Genomic DNA, 16,539 nt, shown 5'->3' with positions numbered 1-16,539 from the left:
AAGATTGAGAAAGCTTAAAGGAGTGATTTAGAACACCTTTTATTTTATAACCATCTCCTAAACATGTCCAGATTTCGAAATCACCATTTGAGTTACTTGTTTTAATTTCAATCGAACAGATGCTGCTGTTCTTAAAATTTGTATCGTATCTGTTAATTTAAAAATCAACAATACGATTGTTTAGGTTTCAAATCCAGTTCGTAATTCAAACCTGTAAGCAATGTATGAATTTGTTTTGGTCTTTGTCGATTTGAGGTTGAAGAAGAAGAATTGCACAGAAAATAGTTTAAATATAAATGGGTGTCGAAATAATTCAGAGAAGCAGAATGGTTGGGATGGTTGGAGGGTGATGTTGGTGTTCGAGATGTCGGGGGTTCGAGTCCCTCATGGGGCAGTGTATTTTTTTTAGCCGAATTACTTGAAGGTAGCTTCACTTTATTTATTATTATTATTATTATTATTATTATTATTATTATTATTATTATTATTATTATTATTATTATTATTATTATTATTATTATTATTATGTGTATTAATGAGTATTGTTATTTTTATGATTATTAATATTATGAATGTTAGAACTAAAATTATTATTACTAAAATTATAATTATAATTATAAGTATTAAAGACATTATTAGCATTAGTATATTTTTTTTTTATCATTTAAGTATTATTATTATTATTATTATTATTATCATTATTGATTAAGTATTATGGTATTATTCCATATTACCAATATTATTATTATTAACAGGGTTACTAAAAGTTAGTATCACTAATATAGTTTATGAAAAATATCACTACTAATATTATTTTTAAGAAGTATTATTCTATAAGGAGTATTATTATAAATTATTAGTATTTTCGGAAATATTAACATTATTATCATTTTTAGAACCATTATTAGTAACATAAGTATATTAGTAATATTACTATCATTATTTTTATAACTTCTAGTATTAACTTAGTATAAATAGAATTACGATTTTTATAAACAAATATATATATATATATAGATAAAAAAGGTATTTAATACATATAACATCACAGAATTTATATTTTTTGTATACACAATGAATATATGAAACCTATATATATGATATTAATATAAAAAAATGATATAACTAATAAAGTTATAGTTCGATTACAATTATGTGTGTTAATACCTATATGAATGATATAGGTTCGTGAATCCGAGGCCAACCCTGCATTGTTCGATATAGTCATATGTATTTTTACTACAAAATACATTAGGTGAGTTTCATTTGCCTTTTTACCCTTTACATTTTTGGGCTGAGAATACATGCGCAATTTTTTATAAATGTTTTACGAAATAGATACAAGTACGTGAAACTGTATTCTATGGTTGAATTATCGAAATCGAATATGCCCTTATTATTAAGTCTGGTAATCTAAGAATTAGGGAACAGACACCCTAATTGACGCGAACTCTAAAGATAGATCTATCGGGCCCAACAAGCCCCATCCAAAGTACCGGATGCTTTAGTACTTCGAAATTTATATCATGTCCGAAGGAGGATCCCGGAATGATGGGGATATTCTTATATGCATATTGTGAATGTCGGTTACCAGGTGTTCAATCCATATGAATGATATTTTTGTCTCTATGCATGGGACGTATGTTTATGAGAAATGGAAATATGAAATCTTGTGGTCTATTAAAATTATGAAATGATTATTTATGTTAAACTAATGAACTCACCAACCTTTTGGTTGACACTTGAAAGCATGTTTATTCTCAGGTATGAAAGAAATCTTCCGCTGTGCATTTGCTCATTTTAGAGATATTACTTGGAGTCATTCATGACATATTTCAAAAGACGTTGCATTCGAGTCGTCGCGTTCATCAAGATTATTATTAAGTCAATTATAGTTAGATATATTATGAAATGGTATGTCTGCCGTCAAATTTTGATGTAATGAAAGATTGTCTTTTCAAAAACGAATGCAATGTTTGTAAAATGTATCATATAGAGGTCAAGTACCTCGCGATGTAATCAACTGTTGTGAATCGTTTATTGATAATGCTAAAAACGAACATATATTTCATAGCATTATCCCTCAAGAAAGACAAGCTTTTAGTTGCAATTGTTCTATTTACTAGTGATATTTGTTTAAATAATAAAAGGTGAAGACAAAAGACAGATGCGATGAATTGAAGACGCAAATGACCAAAAAGCTCAAAAGTACAAAGTACAATCAAAGTGGTTCAAATTATTGATGAGAAACGTCTCAAAATTACAAGAGTACAAGACACAAAACGCAAAGTACAAGATATTAAATTATACGAAAGGACGTTCGAAAATCCGGAACCGAGACATGATCCAACTTTCAACGTACAATGCAACGGATCGAAAATTATAAAATAATTATGTATATAAATATAATATAATATATAATTAATTATATAAATTATATATTTATATTATATTTATAATAAAAACCGTCGGCAGCCTTGGATTCCAAAAGTGTGAGCTGGAATCCACAGCTCCGCACTCGCGGAGCTTTGAAGACCAAAATGCACCGCACTCGCGGAGCACTCTCTGCCTATAAAAGAACATGCATTTCGACGATTTAAATATACCTTTTATATTTTATATATATTTTTCTTTCCCCATTTTTATGTATCAAGTATCACTCCAAATCGTAATCTCAATTTGTAATTTTAATTTTAAGTTAGTGATAATAATAAGGATCGATTAGTCGAATGTTTTAAGGTTTTGTAAGTCGAAACTCTGTCCGTGTACCACTACGCTAATAACACCCACTGTAAGTTATGTTTATGTTATTTTCATTAATATCTCGTAGCTAAGTTATTATTATGCTTATTTAATGCCGAAGTAATCATGATGTTGGGCTAAATACTAAAATTGGGTAATTGGGCTTTGTACCATAATTGGGGTTTGGACAAAAGAACGACACTTGTGAAAATTAGACTATGGGCTATTAATGGGCTTTATATTTGTTTAACTAAATGATAGTTTGTTAATTTTAATATAAAGATTTACAATTGGACGTCCCTATAAATAACCATATACACTCGATCGGACACGATGGGCGGGATATTTATATGTACGAATAATCGTTCATTTAACCGGACACGGGAATGGATTAATAGTCTATGGAATTATTAAAACAGGGGTGAAATTATGTACAAGGACACTTGGCATAATTGATAACAAAGTATTAAAACCTTGGATTACACGCAGTCGATATCCTGGTGTAATTATTAAACAAAGTATTAAGACCTTGTTACAGTTTAAGTACCCAATTAGTTGGAATATTTAACTTCGGGTATAAGGATAATTTGACGAGGACACTCGCACTTTATATTTATGACTGATGGACTGTTATGGACAAAAACCAGACGGACATATTGAATAATCCAGGACAAAGAACAATTAACCCACGGGAATAAACTAAAATCAACACGTCAAACATCATGATTACGGAAGTTTAAATAAGCATAATTCTTTTATTTCATATATAATTCCTTTATTTTCATATTTAATTGCACTTTTAATTATCGTACTCTTTAATTATCGCAAGTTTATTTTATCGCAATTTTATTTATCGAAATTTCATTATCGTTATTTATTTTACGCTTTAAATTAAGTCTTTTATTTATTATTTAATATTTTTACATTAGGTTTTAACTGCGACTAAAGTTATAAAAATCGACAAACCGGTCATTAAACGGTAAAAACCCCCCTTTATAATAATAATATTACTTATATATATTTGTATTTTTATAAGATTAAAACTAATATAGCGTTAAGCTTGTTTAAGTATATCCCTGTGGAACGAACAGGACTTACTAAAAACTACACTACTGTACGATTAGGTACACTGCCTATAAGTGTTGTAGCAAGGTTTAGGTATATCCATTCTATAAATAAATAAATATCTTGTGTAAAATTGTATCATATTTAATAGTATTTCCTAGTAAAATATAAGCTATTTCATATACGCCTCGCATAACATCAAGTATTTTTGGCGCTGCTGCCGGGGAACAACACTTAACGCCGAAGCGAGACGCTATTATAAAAAAAAGTAGTTTTTACGTTATTTTTGTAGAAATATATTTACATAAGTTTTAAATATCAAAAATATAAAAACATAAAAAAATATATATATATATATCTTTAAGTCTTTAAAAAAAAAGAAGGTATTTTTAGTTATAAAATACTCATAAGTGATTTTTATTTGTAATATAAGTTTTAGTTATATTATAAAACATTTTTTTAACAGAAAATTAAAAAACAAAACATAAAAAAAAAAAAACTGAACCTATAGAAATCGAACCCTTCTGAGCTGAAATTAAACCCTCCGCGACTCGCGGAGAATTTGAACTGGACCATACCGCACTCGCGGAGGTCCTCTGACAGGTCAAACCTGTCATAACCCGACCTTAACCATAAGGACGAATACAATAACATATGATTTCATCGCGAGGTATTGACCTCTATATGCGACATTTTTCAAAAACTGCATTCGTTTTTACAATACAAACCATAGCTTTTATTACAAATACAAGGTTTAAACAACATAATAATGATTATCGTTTAGCGATAATCTTAGACTTACAAACTTTACATGTGATAATAACAATACGACCTCCAACATATTTTACATTACAAATCCTCCGATATGCAGTTTTATTTTTGACACAAATATGCATACTCAAGATCTTGCTTAAATTCAAAATGTTGCAGCGGAAGCTTTTAGTTATCACCTGAGAATAAACATGCTTAAAACGTCAACATAAAGTTGGTGAGATATAGGTTTAATGTCGGCAGCGTTATAAATATAGACCACAAGATTTCATATATGAACGTTTTAATAAAAATATTCTAAGTTGTTGAGCACTTGATAACCATACTTAACATTTAATCAACGTCGCATATTCCCTTTATTATGAAATCTTACTACACCGTACCAAGTGTAGTCACCGAAACGAAGTACTGTGCAACCGTTGAATACTGGTCGTCCAGTCCGGTTGGGGTTGTCAGGCCCGATAGATCTATCAACAGGATTCGCGTTTACAATACCTCATGTAAATAATAGTTACCAAGTTACAAGGAAGTATGCTAGTGGTACAACTCAACGTAGAATATATATTTTTAATCACTTGTGTCCATAACGTAAATCATAAAATGCATGTATTCTCATCCCGAAATATTTAGAGTTTAAAAGTGGGACTATATACTCACTTTTGCCTTGAAGGTATTTATCACGACTTGGTCTCCGATAGATATCACGAACCTAACCATATATATAATATATCAACATATTTTCTTTTTAAGTAATCGTTATATATATATATATATATATATATATATATATATATATATATATATATATATATATATATATACTTTTAATACTTTTAATATTTTCTTAGTCCGTAGTTAGCAGTCCGATGTTAGTGGTCCACAATTAGTTGCTCAATAAAATAAATAAAGACCCCATCGTATTCGTATTGATCAGAATTAATCTTGACCCATGGTACCATGTTGTCAAATGACGTGTTGCGTACAATCATGAGGTCTTATGATTAATCTTCTCGTGTTGTTTACGGGTGGTCCTGAAATATATAAAATCAAATCATAAGTAAATATATATTAAATATCATATTAATTAGAAATATATGATTAATTTAATTTTTCTCCAAATATTTTCGTAGCTAAACTAGCTTCGCATACCCGATCTTGTTTTAGTCGTAGTTTCTTCATTACAACTCCATTTTTATTGGTTCAACTTGCCACTTCCTTGGATCGAGTCAAATTTTAAGAATATGAACTAAAAATACCTTAGGTTGTATTCAAAATCACAGGTTATAGGTCAAACTTTGGTGAAACTTATGAAAGTGATCATTTTCCATCACAAAAACAACATTTAATGATCATTTTTCTAAAAATACTTACACTTTGAGTTAAACCATGAAATTTTTATGTGTTAACATATTCATAAGAAATATCATTTTTCCAGAATATGAACTTCCTATTCAAAGCTTAAGATGGTTTTTAATTATCCAACCCAAAACAGCCCCCGATTGCACTCCGACGACGGAGATTCAGTTTTTAAGGTGTTCTTTGTAAAACCAAGTTATATCTTGTTAAGTTAGCATATTATTATGATATATTACAGGTCTTGAAGTGTTTTAAAAGTCAAGTTAGAAGGATCTATTTAGGTTGCGAACAAGTTTGTAATCATTCAAACTATGTTCTTGTTGTTAAAATTTTACAACACAAAATAATATAGCTATATAAATATGAATCGAATAAGGTTATGAACAAGGTTACTACCTCAATTTAATTGGATAAAGTTACTGTAAAAGATGAGAAAAATCTTAGAACCAAAAGAGTGGTGGAGTTGGATCAAAAGGTTGGAAGTAAACTTGTATTTTTGGAAGGATTATTGAAGTTTTCTTGTAAGGAATTTATTATGATGATTAAGGCTTGTTTTTGAAGCTAGATCTTCATGATTATTTGCTGAGATTGTGAAGAACACTTAAGGTTCCTAAGAGTGTGTTTTTGGTTAGAGAAAATGTGTAGTAAAAATGAAATTGGAATGGAGTATAAATGGTGGTGAAAAGATGTATAAATTTGTAATATTGTGCAAAAGTCTTGTGATATGCCAAATTGATTAATCATGCATGCTAAGATCCAAAATTGGCTAACTCATGGCTGCTAATAAAGTGATTGTGATGTGTATATACTAATAGTAAATACGTATAGGAGCTGGGTATGATACGAGTACATATACTCTAGGTATACATGTAGAAATTTTGAGGAAACGGAACGAGAATTCAAATATAGCTATCTTTTGTAAATATACTTATATTGTTTTATGTATATAAGCCCTTTAAAAGTGATTAAATACATATTTATACAATACTTGTATAAGTATTATAGGTTAAAGGTATATATGTCAAATATCGTTACGTATAGTTATCATTTTGAAAACTTAAGTTAGTAGTCTCAAAGTATACTTATAACTTATTGTTATTAGTACACAATAAGATGTTAAACCATTCTTATATCATGTTAAATATATATAAATACATATATATACACAAACGTATAATTATCGTTTGTTATATAGTTCGTGATATCATCGGTCAAATTGGACGGTCAAACGTTGTGTAAAACTTTTTAAAAAAACATAAATCTCAACAATTTAGATTACTTATCATGTTGGTAAGGTTTAATTTATGTAAATATTAATCTCATAGGTATAAAATGATCGGAAAAATCCGGGTCGTTACAGTACCTACCCGTTAAATAAATTTCGTCCCGAAATTTTAAAGTTGTACCTATTTTGCGTTCTCGGGAAACAAATGTGGGTACTTTTGTTTCATCTGATCCTCTCGTTCCTAAGTAAACTCGGGACCTCTTCGAGCATTCCAACGAACCTTAACGATTGGTATGTTGCTCTGCTTGAGCCGTTTAACTTCACGGTCCATGATTTCGACTGGTTCTTCTATGAATTGTAGTTTCTCATCGACTTGGATTTCTTCAAGAGGAATGGTGAGATCTTCCTTTGCAAGACATTTCTTGAGGTTTGAGACGTGAAATGAATTATGTACTTCGGTGAGTTGTTGTGGTAACTCGAGTCGATAAGCTACCGGTCCGATGCGTTCGATGATCTTGAACGGGCCTACATACCTTGGGTTCAGTTTACCCCTTTTACCGAAACGTATTACACCTTTCTAAGGTGACACCTTTAACATAACCATGTCACCGATCTGAAACTCTAATGGTTTCCTTCGGACATCGGCGTAGCTCTTTTGGCGACTACGGGCTGTTTTCAATCTCTCCTTGATTTGTACTATCTTCTCAGTCGTTTCGTGTATGATTTCGGGACCAGTTAATTGTCGATCTCCTACTTCATTCCAACAGATAGGGGATCTACACTTCCTTCCATACAGTGCTTCGAATGGTGCAGATTTAATGCTCGCATGATAACTGTTATTATACGAGAATTCTGCTAATGGTAGATATTTATCCCATCCGTTTCCAAAATCGATCACACATGCCCTGCGCATGTCTTCAAGAGTCTGAATTGTTCTTTCACTCTGCCCGTCAGTTTGTGGATGATATGCGGTGCTCATATCCAAACGAGTTCCCAGGGCCTCCTGTAGTGATTGCCAAAACTTTGATGTAAATCTACTATCACGATCGGATATAATGGAAATAGGTATTCCATGCCTTGAAACAATTTCCTTTATGTATAATCGTAATAGTTTCTCCATTCTATCTGTTTCCTTTATAGGAAAGAAATGTGCAGATTTGGTGAGACGATCAACTATTACCCAAATGGTGTCATAACCCCAGGCAGTCTTAGGTAACTTTGTGATGAAATCCATGGTAACACCATCCCATTTCTATTCTGGGATTTCTGGTTGTTGAAGTAACCCTGACGGCTTCTGGTGTTCTGCTTTGACTTTGGAACAAGTTAAACATTCCCCAACATATGTTGCAACATCTGTCTTTAAATTAGGCCACCAATAATGCGTCTTAAGATCTTGATACATCTTTCCAACTCCAGGATGTATCAAGTATCTTGTCTTATGTGCCTCGTTCAATATCAACTTCCTTAATCCACCCAACTTTGGTACCCAAATACGGTTTGCAAAATATCAAATTCCGTCTTCCCGTATAACGAGTTGTTTCCCATACTTCTTCATTATTTCATTTCCTATGTTTTCTTTAGTAAGAGCTTCTCGTTGAGCCTCTTTGATTTGTGAGTTGAGATTCATGCTAATTTTTTTGTTCTTCGCTCGTACTCGAATTGGTTCCCGTTCCTTTCTGCTTAGAGCGTCGGCCACTACATTCGCTTTCCCGGGATGATAGCGAATCTCACAATCATAGTCGTTTATCAGCTCGACCCACCTACGTTGCCTCATGTTCAGCTGTTTCTGATCAAAAATATGTTGAAGGCTTTTATGATTAGTAAACACAGTGCATTTAACCCCATATAAATAGTGTCTCCATATCTTCAATGCAAACACTACTGCTCCCAATTCTAAATCATGCGTCGTATAATTCCGCTCGTGAATCTTCAATTGTCGGGATGCGTATGCTATAACTTTCTTCCGTTGCATAAGGACGCAACCAAAACCCTATCGCGAAGCGTCACAATATATCTCAAAATCATCGTTCCCTTCAGGTAACGATAAAATAGGTGCTGTAGTCAACTTCTTCTTCAGTAATTGAAATGCATTCTCCTGCTCAGAAGTCCATTCGTACTTCTTCCCTTTTTGTGTTAACGCTGTTAATGGTTTAGCTATTCGGGAAAAATCTTGAATAAACCTTCTATAATAACTAGCTAAACCCAAAAATTGGCGTATCTGCGTTGGTGTCTTAGGAGTCTCCCATTTTTCAATGGCCTCAATTTTAGCTGGGTCAACCTGAATTCCTTTGCTACTAACAACATGGCCAAGAAATTGCACTTCTTTCAACCAAAACGCACACTTAGAAAATTTGGCGTATAATTGTTCTTTTCTTAACAATTCTAATACCAATCTTAAATGTTGTTCATGCTCTTGCTCTCTCTTGGAATAGATAAGAATATCGTCAATAAAAACGATAACAAACTTATCTAAATACGGACTACAAACTCGATTCATGAGGTCCATGAATACAGCTGGCGCATTCGTTAATCCAAACGGCATGACCAAAAATTCATAATGACCGTAGCGTGTCCGAAAAGCAGTTTTCGGAATATCTTCTTCTTTGACGCGTAGTTGATGATAGCCCGACCTTAGGTCGATTTTCGAGTACACACATGATCCTTGCAGTTGATCAAATAAGTCGTCAATTCTCGGTAGTGGATACCGATTCTTTATAGTTAACTTATTTAATTCACGATAATCTATACACATTCGGAAAGATCCGTCTTTCTTCTTGACGAATAAAATCGGAGCTCCCCATGGTGAAGTACTTGGTCGTATGAATCCACGGTCCAGTAATTCTTTTAACTGACTCTGAAGTTCTTTTAACTCAGATGGTGCAAGTCTATATGGAGCACGAGCCACTGGTGCAGCTCCTGGTACTAGATCTATTTGAAATTCTACAGATCTAAATGGAGGTAATCCCGGCAACTCTTCCGGAAAGACTTCAGGAAAATCTCTTGCCACAGGCACGCCAGTGATGCTCTTCACTTTTTCCTTCATTTCAACTTTATTAACATGTGCTAAGATAGCATAACACCCTTTCTTCAAGCACTTTTGAGCTTTCAAACAACTAATGAGTTTTAGCTTTGAGTTACCCTTCTCTCCATAAATCATTACTGGCGTTTTATCCTTACGAGGAATGCGAATTGCCTTCTTGGCGCACACAACTTTAGCTCCTATTTTGGACATCCAGTCCATGTCGACTATTACATTAAAACTTCCTAATTCTACGGGTATCAAATCAATCTTAAATGTTTCTCCGGCTAAATTTATTTTACAATCACGGCAAATTTTATCGGCTTTAATTAGTTTACCATTAGCTAACTCAATCATGTACTTAGCATCTAGAGGTAATGATGAACAATTCAATTTAGCGTGAAAGTCTCTACACACATAACTTCTATCAGTACCAGTATCAAATATAATAGATGCAGATAAGTTATTAATGGTAAATGTACCCGTAACAAGCTCCGGGTCTTCACACGCCTCTCTAGCATTAATAACAAATGCTCTTCCACGTGCAGATCCATTATTCTTCTCTGGATTCGGACACTGGCTCTTATAATGACCCTGTTTCCCACACCCATAACATGTAACAGTGGCCAAGGCAGTTCTATTTGCATTAGTGGCAGGAGTCTTGGTGCCATTTGTATTTGTAACAGGAATCCGACAATCTTCAGCAAGATGACCCCTTCGATTACAATTTTCGCACACCACATTACAATAACCAGAGTGATGTTTGTGGCATCTGTTACATAAATGATTTCGTCCTTTGTAACCTGAGTTCGAACCGCTACCCGCACCTTGCGTGGTTTCTTGTTTCTTGTTGGATTGTTGATGATTACCTTCCCACTTTCTTTTGTTTCCCGATGTCTTGACATCGGTGTTCTTATCTAGAATAATCTGGTCCATCAACTCATTCGCCATGGTGATAGCTTCATGAATAGTCTTGGGTTTGGATGCTGTAACATTTTCCTTGACCTTTTTAGGCAAACCGTCTTTATACAGTTCAATCTTCCGTTCTTCGGTTGGTACTAATTCGGGACATAGCAAAGCTAATTCCATGAATCGCTAATTGTAGTTGGTGATTTTAGTACCAACAACTTTCAGGCTTCGTAATTCAGCTTCCAACTTCCTAACCTCGTTCCTTGGACAATACTCGTTGATTAGCATTGTTTTGAATTCTTCCCAGGAAGTATCATAAGCTACATCTCCTCCTACGGCCTTCACATAGTTTTTCCACCACGTGAGTGCACTATCTTGTAAGGTGCACGATGCATACTTGGTCATGTCCTTCTCAATACAACCACTGATTTTAAACACAGACTCAATCTTTTCGATCCACCGGGTTAAACCGACTGGTCCTTCTGTTCCACTGAATGATGAGGGCTTGCAACCTTGAAAAGTTTTGTAAGTACATACCACACGAGGATTTGGGTTAACTGCAGCACCTCTCGCAGCCTCAACCCATAACATTCTGTCGTCCACTCGCTGATTGATGAGTTCCTCGATTTCTTATTCCGTCATTCGGTTCAATCGCGCCATAATCTTCAATAAAAATGGAAAAAAAATAATTATTCACATGGAATATTATAGATGTAGTATGTATTTACAGTACATCGTAGCTTATTAATAATATGAACCAGTTATTATTATAAAAGCCTTTTCTTCTTATTAGCGGTTTATAATTATATCTAGGGTAGTACCTACCCGTTAAAGTTCATACTTAATAGCTTAGTACAGAAATCAATTACTATCACCCAAATAATACTCAACCATGGAAAATTATTGCATTTCACACTTCACTATTTTACATATGCTTATCTTACATCAAACATTAAGAAAACCACACTAGTAATATTATACAAAACATTATATGATCCCATGGTTTAAAACAACAGCGCATCATTTAACCCAAAGCGTTTGTGTTCAAAGAAATCGCTTAAAGGTTATCCTGGTTGTCTCCCTGCGTTTTGGCTGAGGAACCGAAGAACTGGATGTCGGGATAGAACTAATAGGAATAGCGGGAATAGGGGTGGAAGTATCTGGTGGAGTTGGTGCCACAACATCCTCTCTAGACTCGGGATTTGGATTTTCCATTTCAGTAGCCTTTCGTTTCTTTCCTCGTTCGAACTCGTCTTTCGTAATTTCCTGTATTTCTTCCTCCTCAGGATCACTTTCCGGTTCCTCTTCAATTGATTCATTCGGAACTTGTGAGTCTTCCCCAAAGGTATCATTTTTATCATCGGATAGGTTAATGACTGGAACACCATCTGAAGATTCTGGTTCGGAGTCGCTGAATGTGATAACAAGTTCTAAGCCAGACATCTATCACATAACAACTAGCACGTTAGTACCACATAATATTTACATATTAATTTTTTTTAACCAACAAGGATAAGCAATAGTTTTCAAAATCAAACACGGTCAAAGTCCAGACTCACTAATGCATCCTAACAAACTCGATAAGACACACTAATGCAAATTTTATGGTTCTCTAAGACCAACGCTCTGATACCACATGTCATAACCCGACCTTAACCATAAGGACGAATACAATAACATATGATTTCATCGCGAGGTATTGACCTCTATATGCGACATTTTTCAAAAACTGCATTCGTTTTTACAATACAAACCATAGCTTTTATTACAAATACAAGGTTTAAACAACTTAATAATGATTATCGTTTAGCGATAATCTTAGACTTACAAACTTTACATGTGATAATAACAATACGACCTCCAACATATTTTACATTACAAATCCTCCGATATGCAGTTTTATTTTTGACACAAATATGCATACTCAAGATCTTGCTTAAATTCAACATGTTGCAGCGGAAGCTTTTAGTTATCACCTGAGAATAAACATGCTTAAAACGTCAACATAAAGTTGGTGAGATATAGGTTTAATGCCGGCAGCGTTATAAATATAGACTACAAGATTTCATATATAAACGTTTTAATAAAAATATTCTAAGTTGTTGAGCACTTGATAACCATACTTAACATTTAATTAACGTCGCATATTCCCTTTATTATGAAATCTTACTACACCGTACCAAGTGTAGTCACCAAAATGAAGTACTGTGCAACCGTTGAATACTGGTCGTCCAGTCCGGTTGGGGTTCTCAGGCCCGATAGATCTATCAACAGGATTCGCGTTTACAATACCTCATGTAAATAATAGTTACCAAGTTACAGGAAAGTATGCCAGTGGTACAACTCAACGTAGAATATATATTTTTAATCACTTGTGTCCATAACGCAAATCATAAAATGCATGTATTCTCATCCCGAAATATTTAGAGTTTAAAAGTGGGACTATATACTCACTTTTTCATTGAAGGTATTTATCACGACTTGGTCTCCGATAGATATCACGAACCTAACCATATATATAATATATCAACATATTTTCTTTTTAAGTAATCGTTACATATATATATATATATATATATATATATATATATATATATATATATATATATATATATATATGTACTTTTAATACTTTTAATATTTTCTTAGTCCGTAGTTAGCAGTCCGATGTTAGTGGTCCACAATTAGTTGCTCAATAAAATAAATAAAGACCCCATCGTATTCGTATTGATCAGAATTAATCTTGACCCATGGTACCATGTTGTCAAATGACGTGTTGCGTACAATCATGAGGTCTTATGATTAATCTTCTCGTGTTGTTTACAGGTGGTCCTGAAATATATAAAATCAAATCATAAGTAAATATATATGAAATATCATATTAATTAGAAATATATGATTAATTTAATTTTTCTCCAAATATTTTCGTAGCTAAACTAGCTTCGCATACCCGATCTTGTTTTAGTCGTAGTTTCTTCATTACAACTCCGTTTTTGTTGGTTCAACTTGCCACTTCCTTGGATCAAGTCAAATTTTAAGAATATGAACTGAAAATACCTTAGGTTTTATTCAAAATCACAGGTTATAGGTCAAACTTTGGTGAAACTTATGAAAGTGATCATTTTCCATCATAAAAACAACATTTAATGATCATTTTTCTAAAAATACTTACACTTTGAGTTAAACCCTGAAATTTTTATGTGTTAACATATTCATAAGAAATATCATTTTTCCAGAATATGAACTTTCAATTCAAAGCTTAAGATGGTTTTTAATTATCCAACCCAAAACAGCCCCCGGTTGCACTCCGACGACGTAGATTCAGTTTTTAAGGTGTTCTTTGTAAAACCAAGTTATATCTTGTTAAGTTAGCATATCATTATGATATATTACAGGTCTTGAAGTGTTTTAAAAGTCAAGTTAGAAGGATCTATTTAGTTTGCGAACAAGTTTGAAATCATTCAAACTATGTTCTTGTTGTTAAAATTTTACAACACAAAATAAGATAGCTATATATATATGAATCGAATAAGGTTATGAACAAGGTTACTACCTCAAGTTACTTGGATAAAGTTACTGTAAAAGATGAGAAAAATCTTAGAACCAAAAGAGTGGTGGAGTTGGATCAAAAGGTTGGAAGTAAACTTGTATTTTTGGAAGGATTATTGAAGTTTTCTTGTAAGGAATTTATTATGATAATTAAGGCTTGTTTTTGAAGCTAGATCTTCATAATTATTTGCTGAGATTGTGAAGAACACTTAAGGTTCCTAAGAGTGTGTTTTTGGTTAGAGAAAATGTGTAGTAAAAATGAAATTGGAATGGAGTATAAATGGTGGTGAAAAGATGTATAAATTTGTAATATTGTGCAAAAAGTCTTGTGATATGCCAAATTGATTAATCATGCATGCTAAGATCCAAAATTGGCTGACTCATGGCTACTAATAAAGTGATTGTGATGTGTATATACTAATAGTAAATACGTATAAGAGCTGGGTATGATACGAGTACATATACTCTAGGTATACATGTAGAAATTTTGAGGAAACGGAACGAGAATTCAAATATAGCTATCTTTTGTAAATATACTTATATTGTTTTATGTATATAAGCCCTTTAAAAGTGATTAAATACATATTTATACGATACTTGTATAAGTATTATAGGTTAAAGGTATATATGTCAAATATCGTTACGTATAGTTATCATTTTGAAAACTTAAGTTAGTAGTCTCAAAGTATACTTATAACTTATTGTTATTAGTACACAATAAGATGTTAAACCATTCTTAGATCATGTTAAATATATATAAATACATATATATACACAAACGTATAATTATCGTTTGTTATATAGTTCGTGATATCATCGGTCAAATTGGACGGTCAAACGTTGTGTAAAACTTTTTTTAAAAACATAAATCTCAACAATTTAGATTACTTATCATGTTGGTAAGGTTTAATTTATGTAAATATCAATCTCATAGGTATAAAATGATCGGAAAAATCCGGGTCGTTACAAAACCTGGTACTCATTTAATGCGAAATTAGGGTTTAATTATATTAATATTAATATTAATTAGGTTTTAATTTTAAATTAATTAGTTTTAGTTTTTATTTAATTTGTATTTTTAAGTTATATTAAGTTTTATTAAATATATAAAATTAATAGTTTTATATAAAAATAATATTTTTATAAAAATTGTACTTTTTATAACTTTTCGTATATTTTTTATATTTTGTATCTTTTTATTCGTTTTAGCATAATTTTTGTATTTTTCGCTCGTATTTAGATTTAAGTCATAGTTTTTTCCACAGTTATTTTTACTTCTAGATTTTTAGGCTTTGCCGTAAAATCCCTTAAGTGCTTTTTCTTTAGACTAAGATTTAGGTGCTTTAGAATTTTGCGACGCCTTTTTAAGTTTTAGTTCCTTTTTAAGTTATTGCCATTTGGGATATAGTATTTCTTTTAAGCTTTAATATTTTTAGACGCAACTTTTAATTTTTAGTTTTTAGTGCCTTTTTAAGTTTGGACGCGCTACTTTCTTATTTTTATTTTTCGACGCCTATTATTTTTCGCCTTTTTATTTTTTCGACGTTTTTCGACGCGCTCTTTTTCTTTCTTATTTCTCGCCATTCTAGTTTTTAGGACTTAGAATTTTCTCTATTTCTTATCTAATATTTCTTTAAATTTCAAACGAAAAATTGTTTTAAGTGGTTAAATTGATAGACATCAAAATTTTCTGATTCGTAGTAATAGTTGGATTTGTACGTGGACCGGGTTATTGGAGCCAAACAGTACTCAATTATATTGAGACCAAACGAATCCTGCCCCTCTGCTGCATCTTTTGGCTATTCGAAACGTGGGCAAAATCAGAAAAGTCTATTAATTGGATAACTTATATAATTTTTCTTTCTTTTTAAAAACTAATAGGATATTCAGTGAATGCATCGAG

Source organism: Rutidosis leptorrhynchoides, chromosome 9 (genome assembly GCF_046630445.1).
Source record: "Rutidosis leptorrhynchoides isolate AG116_Rl617_1_P2 chromosome 9, CSIRO_AGI_Rlap_v1, whole genome shotgun sequence".
In the NCBI taxonomy this organism is placed as follows: Eukaryota; Viridiplantae; Streptophyta; class Magnoliopsida; order Asterales; family Asteraceae; genus Rutidosis; species Rutidosis leptorrhynchoides.
Note: the sequence above shows the minus strand (reverse complement) of the source record.